Source organism: Cuculus canorus, chromosome 23 (assembly GCF_017976375.1).
Source record: "Cuculus canorus isolate bCucCan1 chromosome 23, bCucCan1.pri, whole genome shotgun sequence".
NCBI classification, from domain to species: Eukaryota; Metazoa; Chordata; class Aves; order Cuculiformes; family Cuculidae; genus Cuculus; species Cuculus canorus.
The window spans coordinates 5672433-5694307 of NC_071423.1; the positions used below are offsets into that span (position 1 = coordinate 5672433).

The following is a 21875-nucleotide window of genomic DNA, read 5'->3' on the forward strand; positions in this document are numbered from 1 at the left end:
AGGAATTTTATCAGTACTTTGGCTTTCACATCAGTATTTTCTAGTTGTTGTTTTCTTGATTTTTTGTTGATCTTATTTTATTTTAAATCTAAGCAAGAGACTGAAGGTATTTTGGCAGCAGAGCTGGAACAGATGCTCCGCAGACCTGGATGAAGCATCTATTACATGCTTCTCTGGATGGAGGGAGCTTGAAGTCAGTAAAAGATATCGCCCCTTCTGTGCTCCCCACAACCCAATCCAGCACAGCCTCAAAGGAATCATTTAAACATAACCCAAGTTAGAAAATAATTGCAGAGAGAATATTTGAGGATACTGTTGCTGAAAGAAATCAAAATGATTCTCAGATGTTTCCAATCTGCCTTTGGACACAGTTACTTCACTCGTGTGTCTTGTTTGAGGATTCTTTCACCCTCCTTGTACTTCTCAATGAAGTAACATCACCCTTCTAGCTCCTGCATTCCACCCGTTTGATTTCTCGGTAATCTGACTCCGCTCAGCTACACTACTTTAATATAAATCAATCCCAAAGAGAACACCAGGCATCAGGAGTCAAATATAACAAAAGGCTAAAGGTTTATTAGATTCAGCACAACAAGGACTAAACAATCTCTTCCATAGGCTCAGTTCTGCTGTCGTTTTCTACAAATCTCTCTGACCTGAATTTTCATCCCTTAATATCTAAGCACAGCCTCGGAGCCTACATGTGGAATGCCACTACTGAGAAAAACGTATTTAATGGACAAAGAAGGAACAGACCATTTTGGAAACCAAAACCAAAAAGCCAAAGATGCTGAACTGATCAAACCAACCCTGTTTTGGTACAGTAAGGGGAGAATGAACTCTCATCACAAGCCTAGTCCGAGAGCCAAGATAAGAGCTAACCGGATCCCTGGCTGTGCTGTGTACGGTCCAGCAGGACTGTATATTTTCTGCCTCGAATCACGTTGGTACTATGCCATGAGAAAGGAAAGCACAGCTCCCCCATACCCGTGCTCATTTCCAAGCAGCCTCCCACAAGGCACACTCACGCACGCCCGACGCCTCCTCCCCAGCAGCGTCACCGCCTTCTTCAAGGCATAAATTAGGATCCAGTAGGCAGAAAACGTAATTGGATTCTGGCTTTCCTCCAGCTATAGCTTAATGCCGCAGCAGCTCCGCGGTCTGGCAAGTCCGGGTCAAGTACGAATATCGAGAGGCCAAAATGAATAGGGTTTATTTCCACACTGCAGCCATTAGCTTGCAGAAAACAATCAGCTCCATCGAACTATTCCTCTGCCCCATGCAGCCAAAGAGCTTCACAGCAACCTTACTGCAAATGCTCAGCCTGTCGCCCTCTGTGTTTTCGCAGTGCAGTGCATGCGGACCCCTCTCCTGGAGCGGCTCGTTCACCTCCAGACATGGAGGCATTGGTTGTGGGTACCAAACACACAGGAGTTCTGGAGAACACGCACTGCTTCACCAATGAAAACCTGTTTGCACGTGCCAGTGGCAACACTCCTTGTGGAGATAGAGAAATAGAATAGTTTGGGCTGGAAGGGACCTCAAAGCCCATCCAGTCCCACCTCCTGCCATGGGCAGGGACACCTCCCACTGGATCAGGGGCTCCAAGCTCCATCCAACCTGGCCTGGAACCCCTCCAGGGATGGGGCAGCCACCACTGCTCTGGGCAACCTGGGCCAGGGCCTCCCCACCTTCACAGTGAAGAATTTCTTCCCAACGTCTAATCTCAATCCTCCCTCTTCCAATTTAATGCCATTCCCCCTCATCCTGTCCCTGCACTCCCTGATCCAGAGCCCCTCCCCAGCTTCCCCAGAGCCCCTTTCAGTACTGGAAGCTGCTCTACGGTCTCCCTGGAGCCTTTTCTTCTCCAGGCTGAACAATCCCAACTCTCTCAGCCCATCCTCACAGCAGAGGTGCTCCAGCCTTTGGATCATCTCCATACCTTCCTCTGCTTCTTACGTTGGGGATTCCAGAAACGGACACAATACTCACGAGATATGGGGCTGTGAGGTTCAACACTGAGCACACAGCTACACACAGAACGAAAGAACAATGCCTGCTGTCATCAAAAAAAAGGCATAAACAGCAGGATTTTCTGACAAGGACTCTGAGCACATTTCTTTAGCCGACAACCATTCTGACACAGCGTTTCTCTCCATTAGAAAACTGGAAGCAATTAATCGGAGCCAGTGGAGCTCCACAAAGGATAATAATAGCACAAGGTTCATGCCGCTTCTCTAGTTTTACTCTCACCAGATTTTCACGAGCTACGCTGATACACGCCGGTATCCCAGCTCCAAAGACTGGGATACAGCAGTAATGGGAATAACCCAGCCAAAACTCAACTGAAACCAGAGCCTGTGAGGGCTGTGTGTTCTGGCTCATATTTACATGTATGGCTGCATGTCTTGCCTGGCCAAGAGTCTTCCAGAAGGAGATGACATTAAAGTACTCCTTGATCTCCTGAGTAACAGCAAGGGCATTATTACAACCCCTCTCAGCCCGTCCCAGAGGCTCTTCTGAGCCCGGCACGTCTTATCAGCTGGGAACACAACGAAGCTCTGATTGAATTCCCCCCCAACACCGCCTTGGAAATCGAGGCCAGCCCAAGGAAGGACATTTACACCGTTATCAACTTTCTTTCTGCTCAGCCAAGCACTGCTGCCAAACAGTGGGGTGCCGAGAAAATGGCTTTTCAGAATATTGAGATCTACTATAAATTCATACCTTCTTTCTTTCTTTCTTTTTTTGCCACTCTACGCTATATAAATACACTAACAGACCTCTTCTATGCTTTTGAGAGCTGCTGCACGCTGGGAAGGCAGTGGCAACGGCTGGGGTTATTAATGCCTTACATTCCTTTCTCAGGTGCTTTCTGTTACAGCCAGAAATGAGGGAAAAAAAGCTCTGTATAAGGCATTGAACTTTTCACCACCCCAGAATTCAGCATCTGTGCTCTACTTCACATCTTCTTAAGGCATTTCTGCATCACCGTAGATGCAAAGAACAGGAGGAAATCACAAAACCAGGAACCCTCTCACTGTAAATGCAGCCGAAATGGCCAGGCAAGAGGCAACAATGCTCAGGTCTCAAGGTTTTCTCTTGTTTTATTGAGGGACTCGGCTCCCTCTGAGGTGCATCTACATGACAGGCAGGATTTCAAGAGAATGAAACCCAGAAACCACCCTTGGGACACAGGAAGGCAAAAACTTGTGAAGTCTTAGAAATAAGAGAAGGAAGGACATCCTTGGTTATGCCTCGTTCAGTCAGGGCTCCCTCTGCTCCAGCAGCTGCAAATCAGTCATTAAATTTCCTCATTACTGGCCCATGGGACAGAGTTTCTGGAAAGGTTCTGCAGAGGAGCAGCAACTCCTCCACCAATAGTCCTTTTGAATGTCAGCACAGTCCTTTCAACCACAACGTGACCGGAGGAAACCTCCTAATATTATTACACTGGAAATGTGTATTTCAAGCCTAGCAATTACCATGACAAGGAAACTGTCACTTCGGTGAGGAGCAGGAACCAGAGAGCCAGTTTTAACAAATCTACTTCACAGTACACTTGCATTCCTCTATCTAACACCGGGAACGAGATGCTGTAGCACCACGTGAGAGGATCAGGTAAGTCAGATGCACACTGTATCGTGTGACTTTTCTTGAAGGAGATTGCTGAACACAGAGCATCGTACCTGCATCGCTGCGGCTTAAGGCTTAGTTAATCCCTTTTACAAGAAAATACTATCCTGAGAAGTCTTCTCATAGACAGATGGTACTCAGATACCCAGAGTACACGAGCAGATCCGAGCAGGCTGTACCACGCAAACCTCCGATACAAGCAGAAAAGCAGCGCCATCGCCACCTCCATCCTCCACGCAGCGACTTCACTACTGCCTTCTTCATCCACATGTGCTCTTTCATACTCCATCATATTCAAAACACGTTTTCACCATGCAGCGTGGAAAACAACAGGGAAGCCCCCCAAGGGATACACTACTTAAAGCTGATGGTTAAAAACAGCAATTATTTTTTGCACCAACCTATTACTTCTGTTTTGAGATGCTCTCCCTGTGAAATCAACCGGACATCCTCTTCAGAACATTATTCGCTGGAAGAATCAGTGTTCTGTACCTATAAAGAGCATTTAGAGACTGTACTAAGACCGTATGAAGGTCTGAATGTCCCTTTACGCTTCATTCTTTAGTGTTCATTTACCTCCCTCAAAGGACACGCTGTAAAAACAAAGAGAAAAAGGCCTCCCCCTCAAATGCTCATTCGGAGTGCGTTGACACACAGGAATCCACACCCTTTACACTTGATTTACCTTAACCCAGAAAGCCAACGTAAGGCAGCGCCATTCAACAAACCGCTGCTGTCAGAAGCGCTGATTCGCTCTTGTAAAACATATCTGTTTAAAGACATTGCTGTTAAACGGTGACAAGGTGACGGCCGCTGGCAGGCGGTGCTGTGGCATTAATCTGGCTCGGGAAACAGTGCGGAATATCAGTAACAGGACCCTGGCGTGGCAGATCGGAGTCACTACAGCGTGCTCTGCTTTGGAGGGTACCCGCTGCTCGGCTGTTCTGCTCACTCAGTGCCCTGCACAGAAGGCGAGTCACAGAGTTGCCACCCAAAGCATCCTTTCTCCAATCCTTTCAGCCCAACAGGTAGAATCATCTTCTCGACGGCACAAAGGCAACGAGACAGACAAATGTGGCAGACTGACATGCTCAGAACACGGCAATAAGGTGAAGATTATCAGAATGTAACCCTCATTTTGTTTATGCAATGGGAAGGCAAAGCACATCTGACACACTCAAGGCTGTTGACCCACTATTCATCTCCAGCACTGCTGCATCGAAGCTCTAAGAGTGTTGTCAACATAATATATAATGATTCCTTGACACAGACTGCTGTGCCAGTGCATACTACATATCACATAGCTTAAGCTATTTACTTTTCTTCTATCAGCCGTCTCCAGCAAAGGTCAAATCCCTATACTTGGCTAAATACACTCAAATACAGCAACTGCTTTCCAGGTCACCAAGAATTACTCACTGGAATCGGCATCCTTACAAAAACGGCTCTTATAAATCAAAGAAGAGTCTAAGAAGTGGCAGGTAAGACACAAATATGCACTGCAATCTCCAAATTGCCCATCCAGCTAGAAGAATGATTAGCTCTTAAGGTTGTCAGGTAAGAGAAGCTTCCTCCTCTCCTTAATTGCTCAAGACCTCAAGTGGCACAAATAATCCTCTTAATGTCCAGAACCTGAAAAATTACCCGCCTACCTTCTTCACAGCTGCTACCGGCTGTGTCCCAAGCGTCTGCAAAACCAGACCAAACTAAGGACATCCTCTGCCTGCCCTTTATCCTTCTGGAGTTATTAAAGGCACACTTCCATACTGCCAGAGATGCTGAGAAGCAAAATTGTACCTGGCTTTTTTTCAGTCTCTTGAACTTTCTCTTGGTGGTGCTTCACTATAGGGAAGATCACGGACTGGATAGGATGTGGATCCGCTCCAGCCCAAGATCTGCCCTGACTTTTGTTCCCAACTCATTTACAAACAATGACAAGGATTCCTCCTGGGAGCTGTTAAAGGGCTGGGAGGCAGAGTCCTGGTGATGATATTGGGCATAAAAGAGCCCAGCTGCGCTTGCCCAGCAGCCTTCAGCCAGGGAAGCTGAAGATCACTTCTGGTATCACCTAGGAAGAAATACTCATCTCTATTTATTTTACACCAGGGAGAATTCAACCTTAATCATTTCAGCCAGCCCTTATCAGCAGAGCAATTTGCTGACATCATAACCTGGATAAACAGGTTCATCGTAACAGTGACCTATGTGTTTGAATTACACAAACAATTGCTCCCTACTTGCTAAACTTCACTGCCCAGTATACGATCAAACCAGCAAACCCAGCACTGCCACAGATTTTAATCACTGTTGAATCGTTATTTTTGCTTTGCGGTTCAGGCAAACGGAGACTATTTTTTTTCCACTCCTCATTTAACAGACACTGGGAGCCCATTTGTATTCTGCTTCCAACTTCAGGCAATAAAGGCCTTTTTAGCATCACATAATAACTGCATTAAAGGGCCTCTTCATAATCACACAATAACACTTTTTATAGCTCTGCCCTCCCCCATATCTTTTATCTGGTTGCAACCCCAACCCCCAAATAACGCTGAATAACTCCCCATTGAGCTGAAAAAACTCCGCTAACGCAACTTCCCATTCATCTGTAGTTAAATACAAGGAGTTTTGCATCTCAACAAAAGAAATGAGCTCAAATTAAGTCATGATTTTGTTAACAGGCAGGGAGGGTGTCTCCCTGCTGGCCTGAGACAGAGGCTAACGCAGCAGGCTTTACCTGTTCAGTAAATAAGACGGCACTTCAGGCAGAGGGGAGAGCTTTAATCGCTGGGTGTTGGTTCCATAGCTGCGTGAATTCAAAAGGACTCAAGTGAGCAGAGTGTGAATGAACCGCACTGAGCTGCAGTCACCCTTCCACATCAGAAGCAAAAAGGCTAATTGAACATCTATCTGGGGCCACGTAAATGCAACACTAAATACATTTAACTACAGATTTACTGTGGGTTATACCCAGCCCAGCTCCCCAGGATAAATACGAGCTCACCCCCCAATCCCTCCTTTCTGATAAAACCTCTACTCCTTTGCCTTCCACTACTTTGCCACTGACCCTTAAGGTTCTGATTGGAACTTCGGAACTAAATAAGGACCTAAATCCTTTTGACTTCACAGCATGAATCGTTATGGTGTTCAGCACGTACTACACAACGTATCCACCATTTCTCTGTAGCTGGAGGACGCAGGCAGGAATCCACCCAGCAGGATGCACTCGCGCGTGCAGGGTTGTCTTTGCATTTCAGGAGAGGCTCTCGCCAGAACAATTTCCTATCTTTGTACTTGGTTTTGGAAAAGACTCAAACCCTCCAGCTTCAGGACAGCCCGTCTTAAGCGAAGACAGGAGACACCAGTGGCAAAGTGGAACCTTCCACCCTTTTCTGGGTTTGTCATCTACTCAGTAAGACTCAGGGCTGAAAGCCAAAGGTCTGACTTCTCCACTTTATCTTTGTTATACAACAATTCGTCAATGGGTTTGGAAAACCCATACTGGAAATTACTTTCTTGTGGGTACCTGCAGCAAACTAACTTTGGCAACAAACCCTGGTAGAGCTTAGATAGATTTTCTGCCTTTTCTCTATTAACCTTAAATCAACCCCTGCTGACCACATAATTCAGCTTTACGGTGAGGTGACCCACGTTCAATTTCCCATCCCATCAGCAATGTCTCTGCTAACACTTCAAGTCCCAGATTAGCCCAGAGCCATCCTCAAGCTCACTGTAAATACGAAGGATTTTGAGTCTTTTGGCAACCGAGAAAAATACTACAGAGATGAGTGAGAAGAAAGGCAAAATAGAAGTTGAACTTGGCAGAGAAACCACAGCTCTCCCTACAGCCAGATCGGGAGGCACAAACTGAGACTGCACTCACAGCAGTTAATGTCCGTGGGGCTGGAGATCAGGGAGGAAGGATTTAGCACATCATGATCAAACACCCTCAAGGGAACCAATGCAGGGTGTTCATCGACTCGAGTCTCAGCAGAGAAGCAAGACACCTTCTGTAGTGACAAACGCTTCTTTCTCACATCACTTTTGATGTCTCTGAGTGAGCACTGACCGCGTGTTCTCTGCACCACGAGCTGAGTGTGCAGCTTAAACTGACTGCAAAGTGCAGGATGACAGCACAGCTACCCCATTCCTACTCACTCCATCATACCAATTTCTCTTACCTCTCTGGAAATGTCCCCTTTCAAGACATAAATTGAAAATCCTTTTGACCTTCCTAGGATGGAGACAAATTGACCTTTTAATAGCACTTCATGCTGACTGCAGCTATCCCGTTCACACACTGTAACCTCATCTTTATGGTCCCAGACTGCATCACAGCACCCTTTGACTCCAGCGCTCCAGAAGAGTCGGCACATCTGAAACCTTGCTCAACGCTCTGGATGTCACTGACACATTTTCCAGCTCTCTCCAACAGATCTATGACCTATGCGTTTGTGTAATGCTTCCACAAGTCTGTTACCAGGATATTCTCAAGCGCCAGGGCACGGTAACACCAGCCGGAAGAGAACCAGGGCGGGTTGTGGGGATGGGATGATGAAGATGAGGAAGGAGCATAAAGGGACACTCACATCTTCATATTGAGTACAGTCTCTAAACACTCTTTATAGGTACAAACTACTGATTCTTCCAGTGAATAAGTTTCTGAGGAGCATATCTTCGATTTCACTGGAAGAACCCAACACAAGCCTATTTCCAGCTGTCTGAATTTTCTGATCCAAATCTGCATCTGTCCTGGAGCAGAAGAGGCGACCAAAGCCTGACTGCAACAGCACCAGCAGAACAGCTTGGTTTACAGCCTCAGTGCAGAGAAAGAAGGTGAAATTCTGGGGTCTGGAGGTCAGAGTGCCCTAGCTGCTGCCATCGAGGTCCTGGAATCTGAATTATGCACTCAGTCTTTATAACTCTAAAAGCAGCATTAAGTATCTACAGTAGAACTAGAAGAAGAAGGGTTCAGCATCCGCTGAGGTCCTCCCACAAGCACTGGGTCACCAGAAGAGCCTGCCCTGCCTGCTGACACCACCTCTGATACCCGGAAACAAACAGACTCTGCGGCAGTCAGTGGAATAAAATGCAAGCTAAAGGTTGAAGTCTAGAAGCAAACCCGCTAACAACCCAAACTTTCAGTTTTCTGTTCCCTCTGCCTTCCCTTTGGATGACATTGCTCTGCAACGTGCCAGCAAAGCAAGAGAAAATGCAGCACCCTCTGGCAAACAAAACCGATGCGGATAAAATGAGTTTTGAAGGCAGAATCATAGGTTCTCAAAGACTGCACCTTTAGCTTTGTTCAGTTCCCCAATTTAACTCTAAATTCCAGAAATAAACAAAATTGATCAGGAAAAGATATTATTGGCTCTAACACCCACAGCTCTTTGAGCAAGGGTCGGATTTGTAAAGCTTGCAAGTTCAGCAGATTATGGTGAAAGCCCTCAGGATTTAATATACAACAAAGGCTTAACAAGACAAAGACGTGCCTCCTGTACACAGTCACTGTATTAAAAATACGCTGACTGCTCCGGAGTAGAAGGGAGGCAGCTGGGATTGATCGCAGCTGGTCTGCAGATCCCATTCCTCCTCATCGCCATGGCAACCGCTTAGTAATTCTGCCATCGACTGGAGGAGGGGATTGGTGATACCTTTAGGGAATATCAGAACATAAAGATTCAGAGAGGAAGCAAACAGCAGCTTACCATGGGGCCAGGGCAAAATGCAAAGAGAAAGACAGGACCAAAGCAATGCTTAAAGGAGAAAAAACACCCTAAACCCCAGGCTCGTGGCGCAGGGGCGACCTGCAGCTGGTCCATGAGAGGATGCTCTTCATCCTGTCGCTAAACATGCCAGGCTGTAGTCAACACGAATAAGTGGAGGGCAGCATCCCATCACAGCATCCCACATCCCGTTGAGCACAAGGCTCTCGGCCGTGGATTTTTACATGCCTGGGAGAGCAGCAGCTCCTGCCGAACACGCAAAACGCAGGGGCTGCTCCCATCCCATGCAGTGCCCTCTTCCCGCCCAGCCAGCACTAGACAGTCTCCCATCGACCTTATCCCAGCCTCAGCTGGATAAACCAGTACCCACAGTAGGTCCAAGGTGGATTTATGGGATAAAAACCTCCATTTCCAGAAAGACCTGCTGGCTGCTGGGGGTGGGAGAAGGCTAACCCACTCGCTGCTTTAACAAAACCAGATGCAGTCCTCTTTTAAGGCAAACACGCTTCGAGATAGTCCACAAAACAGCGTAACCTTGCTAGTGAAAAGACGCTCCGTAGGGTCACCATACACCCTTAACGAGGGCTTTGTCCACCAGTCCATCTGCCATTCCACAGATGCCTGCACGGCGATAAGCCTGCGCGCTGCTGCAGAAAGATAACACTTGCCCCAGCAGGCTGAAATCAGTGCGCCAGCCCCTGCCTAACCACAGAAACACAAACGGGGAATTCAGAAAGGTTTCTTAGATGCTTAATTTGATTCTGGACGACATGACATGCCCAAATCAATACAAGCACCTATGCAGAGAAGAGGAATAATTCTGGTTGCGTCCAGCCAGGTCTCTTGCCCAGGTTGTGACCCCCAACCCTTCTTACATACAGGATCTGTTCAAACATTGCTCACCACTGCTTCTCATTTCGGAAGTGACCACAAGATACGCCAAGAAAATGACACCACAAGCAACTTTTCCTGCAGACACTTACAAACCAAAGTACAGTTCTCAGGCCTATCAGCAGTTTTACATGGCACACAGTTTTATGCCTCTGCTGATGACATTCTTGATAAAAGCTTTTTATTGCTATGGATCATAAAACTAATAGCCCTATTTGCCACAGCAAATATTTTCATTTACCTGGGGCAGAGTAAGCCGAGATACTTTATGGAGCCATTAAATCAAAGTAGGAACAATTTTAATTAAACAATCTTCTGCTGAAAGAGAAACGTGAGTGAGCAACGCTGCATTGTGGGGATACTGAGAACCCAGAGAAGATGAGAAAAACAGGATTTAGAAAAGCTGGCGATTCGCATCTCCTCTTGCTGCAGGTGGTTTACCTTGGCAGCCTGCTGAGCAGCTCGCACGCAGACTGCTTTCATCCGAGGAACAGAGCTATCGCCTCACTTTCAGTGCAGGAGCAGCTCACAACCCCGCAGGAGCTGCAGCTCTTGGGATGCCTGTGTCATTCCTGAAACGACCTCCAAAAGCCCCATTTCCCCCCTAGAGTCTGCCATTTAGTCTTAACGAATGCAGTAGCATTGTTAGCATGAGATTTGATTTTAAGAGTCTTGACAGTAATTCTTTGCCAACCTTTTATATGGCGATTTACTTTTGGGACATGTTTTTAACAACAGTTAAAGCTGGACCAGCCAAAAAGCTTGAAATTAAATTCTTTGCTTCATAGAAATTATGAACTTCAGTGTAACACTGTCATCACTGCAGTTATTGGATTCACTTAAGGAAGCTTGATCCTAGGTCTGGGTTGTTTATTCCATGAGTGGACTCTCACTCCCACACTGTGCAGCAATTTCTCTCTTTGCCTGTCCTATCAGGAGTTCACACTGGATGTCTCGGGAGCTCGGAGCCCCTGATCCAGTGAGAGGTGTCCCTGCCCATGGCAGGGAGTGGAACTGGATGGGCTTTAAGGTTCCTTTCAACCCAAACCACTCCATGATTCTGTTCAGTAGCCTCATCAGATTAACGGAAGAGACGCTCTCAGCAGCAAAGCAGCTTTTATAGAAATGTGAAATGATACCTTTCTACGAAAACACTATTTTCAGCGAAAAGCCTTAAATCAGAGAAGAAAAACATGGTTGGGAAAACCCTGCCCACTCTTTCATTCACCCTAAAACTTGAAGTCTGCTGGGTTTGCTGACATAATTCACAAGCTGCTACACGGTGTCACGATTGGAGCAGCTCCTCTGCAAGGAAAATGAAAAAAAATGAGCACCAGGTACCATAGACGCAGAACCATTCTTACACAGACTCTGACACGCACGCTGCAACCGCGCTATGGGCTGAAAGGCAGCACCCGCCAGCAGCCCCGAGGCACGGCACAGTGGTGATTACAAGCTCAGTTACCTCATCCTGCCTAACATTTTATTCCTCCACCATCAAAGCTTTGGTAAAGCCGTTTGTTAAGGGCAATGAATGTTAAGCAACAACCACGTCTCTCAGTACAGCCCTATGGAATTCTTTGTACTCTGCTGTCTGGAACTACAAAAGAGAAAAACAACTCTGGCTGTATGATTATCTCCAACAATCCTGTCTCCCACTCCCCTGAATCATTCAGCTTTAGGCAACAAGCGCCGTCCAGGGCTTGTGCCTTTGTTCGGTGCTTTATGCACTTCTAGAGAAAAAGCAGCGTTGACAACATATGGAAAAATGGGAGCAAACAGCTGCAAGATTCGTCAGGTTTGTGCTCCCAGTGAAACAGCTGAGAGTTTCTGGAATTTGGGGTCAGCAGTGATTTCTGCTCCTGCTTCCTGCACTGCCCTTCAGTCCAGCGTACGAGGGATGGGCCACCGCAAAATGGGTCGCCGAAGCAGGATGCCTTTGGGTGTGCTGGGGTATAGCAACGTACTCTACACAGACGGTAGTCCTACGTCCCCATTCTTTAAACACGTTCTGACTGTGAGCTAACAACACAAGAAACACAAGGTTTGTAACTGATTTTAGTTCATCACTGAATCAGAGAAAGGACAACCAATTGCTTGGCTGCTCCCTTTCCCCTCATCCTACCTTCAGGCAGGATCAGGAGAGCTCTATCATCCACGTTATCTGAAAAAGAGCAGACAGCAGCATTTTGGATCCAAATTGCCTTTCTTCTTATCAACTGATAAATAAATCTCACACTGATTTGGTGATCAATAAAAACTGGTTCCCTCTTCTCATATGTTATAATTACACAAGACCAACATTGGGTCTGTATTTGCTTGACGAATATTCAAGTGTGCACTCCTCACCACAAATTGTTCCATACATTCTTGCAGTCTTTCCTATGTCAAGAGCGTTCTCAGGGTTTTTTTTGTTTTATAAAATCTGACAGCAAGATTAGGAAACAGATTTAAAACAGAAACTAAATCGCCTGTGAGAAGAAAGCGTACAAACCTTCTGTCCTGTTGCCAAACTGCAAAGACATCAAGAAGTCAAACAAAACACGGGTGCCGCTGCACACCAACATCCAGTTGGAGCTCTTCACTAGCCGTTCTACACACTCGAACGTGGTGTTGTGTGGAAGACACTACCAAACAGTGAGAACCACAGCAGTCCATAGCTTTGGTTCTCTTCAAGGAAACACAGTTTTTGGGTGCAGCTGTTTCCCAGCATCCAAAAAAGCTACAGAATACACGTACGCTGCAGACAACAGAACCAGTAATACAAGGCAGCGTTTGCAAACACTGCAAGTCAAGGGAAGTAGCTCTAGCAGCATTAAGACAAGGTGCATTCCCCAATGCTTTCCCCTTCGACAACAGATCTGGCCACAGGACCTCACGATCTGCCATCAATCCTAACGAACCTTTTGGGCAGAGACCTGAAAACACTTCTGAGAGCTCCCAATAGGCGAGAACCTGACGCTCCACCCGACGCTCCCACTGACAGCTGCTAGTTTTGGAGGAGCCTTGATCCACAGGTCTCTACTCTTCATGTCACATTCGTGAACTCGCACAACTCGCGCTGACCAACCTGAACATCTGCCCTCTCAGCTGACCCATTTTAGTAATAATCTCTGCATCTGGAGTACAGAATTTCTCCCACCAGCTCCTTCCAGCAGAACATTTCCCTCAGCCCCAAATCAGAGCTGTCGTGAGAAGCTAAGCAGACGTTTGAGCTGATCTGGCTTTTCTTGTAGCTGCTGAACACAGTTGGACTATTTCATTTACCTGCTCTCTCCTGGACCTTCTCCCAGGACTCCTTGCCGCTGGCTGTGCTGTTTGCAAGACAGACGAGAGCAACACAACCGCCCAGCTTTGCCCTGATGACAACATAAATGTGTATTTCAAGTGTTCCATTTGTTGCAAAGCAGCCTTTTTATCCAAGCAGCACCTCAGATTAAGGCTTTTTCTTGAGTTTCATTTCCCTACCACAATTTCCTTTGGAGTTCTAATTGCTTGCGTAAATTAAGGAAAACTAAGCTGACTTATTTCATTAAAAGCTTTGAGGTACAGAAACGCTGAATTACTGACTCTACTGCTACTCGCGGCGTTGATTGCAGTTGTAGGTTTTAATGAAGGGTTGGTGTAACGGGCTTTGTCACCATTCTCCCCTCTCACACCGAGATGCCACTGGTTTACACTATTGGGAATAAAGCATCAAGGAAACTACCAGGGTCCATGTGCTCCGATGTCTCCTTTTACCAGAGGACAGGAAAAGTAATGTTTCGTGCCACCTCCTACAGATAAGCTGCTGTTGAAATGCAGCTTACAATAATATTTATTAGAAAATGGATTATTTAACTCTGTTGTTTAATGGTCAGCAAACAGCGAGTTTCCCAGATAATCCAAAGCTATTTTCTGACTTATCTCGCTAGTTTTCCTCTTTGCTGGGGTTCACAGTAATCAGTGCAGCGCGGGGCAGGCTCTTTTCTTTAATCCTGCACATTCTGAGTGTTTCTGCTACTCGCCAGGCTGCTGAGGGCAGACGCTGACCATGGAACCCCTCCACTGGTGGGACCGACCACACCGTCCTGTGCTGGGAACCGTGACCCTGGCACAGCAACGCTTCTTGGTTCCTCTCTTGGGAGACAAACATCAGCTTTCCAGCAGCAGAAATCCTACCTGGATGATGACGAACAAAACCGGCTCTGTTCGCCTACGCGGAAGAGCAGGGAACGCGCAGTCCAGTGCTGTTCCCATCCCTAAGTCACACCCTGAAGTCGGGATCTCAGGACAAACACGACACAATGGACGCCGTCAGCAGTTATGCAGAAAGGATTCTTTACTGAATACTGTACCTGAGCACGCATTTTCTTAACCACAGATTAAGATATGCAGCTCTTGCTTTTTGTTACCATTCATTTCAATATTCATGTAAAAGCTCATTTCATCTGAGCTCCTACCCAACGGATTGAGACATTATGCACTGACCCGGCACTTCAAATTCAAAGGCAGCACAGCCAAATAGGCTCAGCTCCCTCGAAGATCATGCTCAGGAGTCTCAAAGGATCACTGATTTTGAACAACATCACTGTTTTAGAAACAGAAAAAGCACAGCGTGACTGAACTGCAGAGGCAAACTGGAAACAGCACTGGATGTTTCTAGGAGGTTACTTGGTCTACGCTCCTCACTGCTCAACTTGGAAAACAAGTTTTTAGCATTTATAGCAACGGCAGAAAACTAGAAGCAACTATAATAGGGCTGGTGACTTTTGAAGTAGTAAAGCGGGTGACAAAAACCAAGGTATAAAACAGTTTCGAGATGGCATATTGTCCTCCTTGTACAGCTCCAGTTCTCAGTTTATTCCCTGGTTCTTCCTGTCTGAAGACAAATGACCTGAGCAAATGATGGAAGTAAAGGGAGACCGGAGGCACAGCACAACTGCTCAGAAGCGGGGAAGCCCAAGCAGTCTGGATTTGGGTTTTTTTTTCAGCTCCTTTGATTACAACACCCTGCGCTGACGCTCTCCCTCCAACAACAGCAGAACCTGGCCACCACCGTGCATGCCCGGAGATCACAGAATCATAGAATGGTTTGGGTTGGAAGGGACCTTAAAGTGCATCAAGTCCCACCTCCTGCCATGGGCAGGGACATCAGGGGCTCCAAGCCCCATCCAACCTGGCCTTGAACCCCTCCAGGGATGGGGCAGCCACAGCTTCTCTGGGCATCCTCACACTGCTCATTTTTCACACCAGCCTTCAATGATGGTGAACAAAGCCGGTCTACGCCCTTACACCCCAAGGACAAAGCCCTGTTTCAGGATGTTTTCAGCATCTAACACCATTAGATGCTTCTGGAAATTTGGTGCCTTGCTAAACATGCCAGTGCCTCCGGAAATACCACTATCATTTGTGGGTAGGCTGTAATAACATTTAAAGTTGTGTGTTAATTGGAAGACCTTTCACAACTGCCACACTGATAGAACCTCCAGAGTTTCGGAAATTCATTAGGACTATTAGCACCATTAGGACATCCTTCCCTTGAATAAAACCTAAAGCATTAATAGAATGAAAACAGAAGCCAGGAGATTAGGAAGAATAATATGCTAATTCACTGGCCTATTTGCTCAGCAAGCACAGGAGCGAGAAATGCCCACAGGCAAGTACTAAATGAGCTTGTTTACTGCCCTTTCTCTGCTGCTGCATTACTGTTTTAACTGTGTCGCGTTCAGACTTATGTCGAGTTACAGGCAATAAATTAGTGGCTCCCATTCAGGCACTACAATCTATAGAAGAGGAATAGTTTACACAACCTCCAATTTAGATATCAGTTACAGCTCAGAAGCTCAAAAAAACGGGTGATCCCAAAGAAGAAACAAAAAGGCTATAAACGCCACTAAACGTGCCCTTTCCAGAGCGTATCTGGATGTGTCACAGCACCAGCTGGGGCTGACGGGGCAAACACCGACCGGGCTGCCAGGAGGCAGGAGCAGCCCTCGTCTGCCGTCTGCGGGGAGGTCTCCTGGGAACCTGGCAAGAACTCGTCATGGCAAATATAAGAAACTTAATTCCTGTTTAACAACAGGGCGCAGCTCTGGGTAGCACGGAGGCTCTTCCACAGTTCCCTCAGCTTTAACACACATTCAGCATCCGGCTGGATGCGTACTGGGACTGGGGGGTTACAGTCAGCCCCTTCAGGCAGTCAAACGCGAGGGAACGCCGACACTGTTCTCCTTGGGTATCCCTCACCTCCAGCCTTTTACATTTCTCTTCTGAATCTCTGTAACTCAGACAAAGAACATTTCAGCTGAACATTTGTGCATCACGAAGAGAAGCAGCAGAATTCAGGACTGAACATCGCTTGGTCACAACAAGCAGAGCATTCCTTGCAGCAACATCAGCTTTGGGAATGAGAGCGCCAGTGGGTGTTCTTTCCGAGTCTATTTGGTATCAGACCAGGTGCCTTTTTTTACTTTTTTATTGGGGGAAGATGTGGAACATCAGAGGAAGGGGAAAAAAAAAGAAAAAGAGTTTAAACAGTTAAAAGTAACATCCTGAACAACTTCTTTTTGTATACACATAGACAGACTGACAGCAAAACCCATCTTCCCTATTATTAGAGAACAGATCTTTCTGTGTCACTGTAACCAAGTATAATATAGAAACACAGTCCAAAACTCTAAGGCTAGAACTCTCCCAGTTCTTCAAATATCTGAGATTTGAAGGACAGACTGAGCAGAGATAACTCTTCCTTGTACTCTTCTCAGAGTCTTTCTTGCCTTCTGCAATACTGGTATGAAGAACACGGATTCAATAGCAGGATTGCTCCTGGAACACACTGAACTCCAGTTGCCCTTCTGCTTCCCAGAGACCATCAGAATCAAAAAGCCCGTTTAGCCAGAGGCTACTCAAACTAACTTTGGAGCCTGGAAGCACAGGCACAGCCATGAAATGTCACAAGGCGCAAGCACTTGTATTTAAAAATCACTTTTCTTTCAGTACTCCCAGCCCGAATACAGGAAAGAAAAGAAGACTGAGGCCAAGGACAATCCCACTGGCTGGTGTGTGTGTTACTGACAGGGGAAATGCTTACGGCGCGACAGCTGTGAGCTGGCATCTCCACAGCCTTTGGATTGTGAGGAATGGATCCTATAAGAGAAACTGGACTCCCAGACAGCTGTTGAGAGCCAAGCATGCACTTTTCCCCCAGAAAACACATCCTTTGGACGACACAATAGTCTCCTCTTAAACACATACTATCTGCTGTGTGTATACAGAGAGAAAACCAGGAAAGCCTGAGGGCTGGAGATGGGGCTGCTCAGAGCTTCTGTGACTGAGGAAACAGATAAAACAAGTACTATACAATCATGTAATGGTTTGGATTGAGAAGGACATTTAAAGCCCATCCAGTCCAACACCTCTGCAGAAGCACTGACGTCTTTAACCAGATCAGATAGCTCAGAGCCCCATCCAACCTGGCACGGCGTGCTTCCAGAGATGGGGCACCCACAAGCTCTCTTGCAACCTGTGCCAGTGTTTCACCACCCTCACCATAAGGAATTTCTTCCTTATATCCAGTCTGAATCTCTCCTTTTAGTTTAAAACCATCACCCCTTATCCTATCACTCCAGGCCTCGCTAAAAAGTCAGACTCCAGACTTTTCAGTCACCTTAAACCATATTGAAGTACAGGTCACCGTAAACCAAAAGGAAGAACGGGAGGGAGTGGAAGTCCATGGGCAGCTCCTAAGGAAAGCTACAGCTATCCCCCACACCATCACCACACATCACAGAACAGAAAATCCTGCTGACTCAAAGGTTTCTGGGCTTCTCAATCAAGTCTTAGCCGAGTTGGCAGAGCTCCTGCTGAGCAACTTTCAGATCACTGCCATAACCAGGTGTATCCAAGACAAACATATTCCAGCCAGGCAAGTGTCCAAACAGAGTCCTTGAAGCGAAAGATCTTAATGATCTGGCCCAGTTCTCTTCTCCGCTGCGGTAATTTACTCCATGCAGCAAGAGACCTTTCAGAGCACTTTAAAGACAACTGGATTTTCACGTCTCTCCCACTACAGTAAAACACAGGATAATGGGGAACTCCTGCTGCTGTTGCTGAATGCTTCACACGATGCTGCTTTTTTAACAGCCCTCCAAAAAAATAACAACCAAAGCAAAGAAGTTGCACACACATATAATTTCATCTTCTGACCCCACTGTGCAAACACTCTACACAGATCATAGAATGGTTTGGTTTAGTAGGAACCTTAAAGCCCATCCAGTTCCAATCCCCTGCCATGGGCAGGGACATCTCCCACTGGATCAGGAGCTCCAAACCCCATCCAACCTGGCCTGGAACGCGTCTAGGGATGGGGCAGCCTAACGCATTAAGCACAAATACACACAAGAGTTGGTTTCCTTCATTCACTCAGCACCACACTCTGATTCACATCTCTTCGGGACATTGGTGTGTTTGACTGGAGTTAATATTATTTAAATCAAGGTAATGGCTTCAGGCATCAAGTGTTCAGCGTGTGTAATTTATACTGCACGCATAAAACAACCCATAAAAAATGAACTCTGCTCTAGCAGTTTGGTTGGGAAGGAAAATAACAGGTGAAGGTTGTAAATTATGCAAGCTCAGCCTAAGCCATAGCTAATCACCAAGATTACAAAGAGGCAGCCTTGTATCGGAACAGGAAAGGCTTTTATAAAACAGGGCTATCTAATTGGGGCTAAAACCACTACGACTTTGCCGAAGTTACTGATCAAAATGTAAGCACAACTCTCTAATCCCAGGGAAGCAAAATCATTCCGGTCAAGCCACACACATTAATCCATCACTTCTACTTTCTTCCAGCTTTGCTCTCGGCTGCACTCACATTTTTTGCTCTATCTCACTTTGTCTCGCTCACATCCTCCCTCTGCAGAAGGGCAACTCCTAACAGTTTGGTCTGGGAAGTTCGCTGCTGTCACAAGGTGTGAAGCCCCTCTGTGCTCCGCAGAGCTCTCCCACACAGCAGCGCGCTCCTCTGCCCGCTCTCCTCTCTGACACTGCCGTTCCCTGGGCACTGCCAGGTTTGCTGAGATGCAGCACTCGTTTCTGTGGCAATGCCAGCTGCTTGCCCTCCTTCACCGATTTTGACCAAGGAACGGTTCTGCCTGGCTTAAACTTTATCTCCCCAGCACAGCAAAACCAGCAGAAGGAGAGAGTCTGCAAGTGCCTTGATAACAAGAGGCTGGTAGTGTTATTCATAAAACTCGCTTATAGTTTTATTTACAATGATAATCACGATTTTCAGAATATCGGGCTTAAACTGAGGATAACGGGCAGGATTTCTCTAAAGAAGCTTTTCTCTTTCAAGTTCTGTGAAGGATCTCAAACCCCAAATCCTTATTGAGATTTACCCCGCCCGATACCCAGCACTGCATACCATGAGATGTTTGATGCCTGCTCCGCACTTTCAAAAAATCAGATCTTTTTATTAAGATGTGTTCTCTAAATCGGAAAACAAGAGCTGTCCCAAGGGATTATAGAGACCAGAATTGTAGTTAAGCTCTTCAGGGCAGGGCTTGTTGCTTTGTTTGTGCTTCAAAGAGCGCTTGGCAGCACAGTGTTCTGGTCTGCAACCGTGGCCCCTGTGCTCTGCACCGATGGGTCAGGGGCAATAGCTGTGATATCCGACGACAGTCAGCACCAGCTTCTGAAATAGAAGTAGGCAAGGTTAATCCCTAGGATAACGTATATCCAGGGAGAGACTCCACCTGACCCCTGTTTGCTAATGGCAGGGGCTGAAGCACACCATGTAGCCCAGGGATTTATCTGTCTTCTAAAGCTCCCGTGTATCTATTAATTCCCTTTATTCTATCAAGCCCTCATTGAAATAACTTTAACTAAGGGCTCTACAAGTTCCAAAAACCTCAAAATGATTGTTAAACACATACATATCACAGAACCACGGAAAGGTTTGGGCTGGAAGGGATCTTACATATCTTCCAGTACAATCAAGGCGTTGACTTGGCTGTGCTATTCATTTGACCAATAAGTATTAATGTCAGACAATGGAAAGAACACTTCCAATTCAATTCTTCCATGAAACCTGAGGGACCAGCTCAGCCTTAAAGCCAGAACAGTAAATAATAATGTTTCTCTTAACATAAAGGTTTCCTCCTTCAACCATCCTTCCCTGCTCCTCTCCGGCAGAGCTATGCTTTTTATCATAAAAAATGAGAAGGGATATTCACACAGTCAGTCCTGGCACACAAAACACAAGGTGCTGTTAGACTGTAAAGCTCCAGTATTGATGTGAATAAAATACTATTTATCACTAGTGTGTTGAATTTGTGCTTTATAGGATGTTTTCTGTAGGGCAGCTAGGGATGGCACTTCAAACCCACTGACATTTAGCTAGAAGCATTTTTAACAGAGCCTACATCCTGTCTGCTCAGCCAGCTCAAGGAAGAAAATACCAACCAAATGAATATCAAGTGAAGGATTCATTTCTGTTTATGTGATATTTATTATTGCTTCCCCTACAAAGGTCATCTCCTGTATTGGATTTATAAAGCAGATTCTCCCAATTTACTCTTTTCCATCACAACTTGGCACGCGCAGCAATCGCACCTATGATCTGCTAACGGGTGACCAGCCCAGCGCCATGGCCTTTAAGATAAGAGAGTTCTGTAGTCGATAGCATAAATTGAATATTCACTTTGTATTTCGTAAGCAGAGAGGAAAGAGACAAAAGAAAGGTATTTCTGACCAGCACTGAGTGAATTATTCACCAACCGGTCATCACAGCAGTGATCTGGTGTAGAGCAACAAGCGACTTGCCATGCGGTGCTAGGATGGATCCGCTGGACCGCCCAGCATCCCAGACCTTTGGGTCCATCCTAATGCCTTCCTGCCTCTGCATGTCTATCTCTGAGCCACTTGCTCACAGCCAAATTAACTCAGCACCGCATCTTACCACAATCAATCAGTGCAATACAGACTCCCTCGTCTCACTTTCCAACTGTTTCAACTCTCACGCTGTAAAATGGGGACTGAGCTCTCTTTTTTCTTAGCTTGTCTTGCCCGTTTGTAATGTAACTGGGGAGAGACTTCCACACCTCCTTCTACTTTCCAGGGCATGAAATAACAGCATAAGAAAACCACCGCTCTTATAGGATACATGACAGCAGAACAGAAAATGCAGTGGGAATAAGACAAGTGTCCTCTGAGAGTACAATGAAAACGTCCTCGAACTGGAAAAAAGCCAGACACACACACACGCACACAAATAATCGATGCAGGGACTTGCTGAAAGAATAAAATGTGTCTTTGTACCACCACGATCAAAAATAGCACAAGGTAATGTATCACCGAAAGCCCTTACAGAGTCATTGTGACCATTATTAATTGCTCTTTACCATAAAAAGTCCCAAGGGAATAACAAGATGTACAAGTGTCTGAATCACCCAGATATAATATCCTGCCTTTTGCCTCCATCAAGAGCCAACATTTGTTCTTACAGCCAAGGTCCCAGTATGACATTTCATAATTACAGCCAGGTTCACAGGTATGCAAATAACCCCCAGCAACAGGAGTCGATAACGAACACGAGGCAGCCTCTACCCATCCGATTCCTGCATTCATCTCAGACTGAGA

General features: G+C 46.2%; 1 protein-coding gene across 9 annotated transcripts in view; it reads right to left on the reverse strand.

Moving 5' to 3' along the window:
- The window catches only part of NCAM1 (neural cell adhesion molecule 1), a 117864-nt gene that overhangs the window by 54520 nt on the left and 41469 nt on the right, over positions 1-21875 (reverse strand). The window lies entirely within an intron of this gene.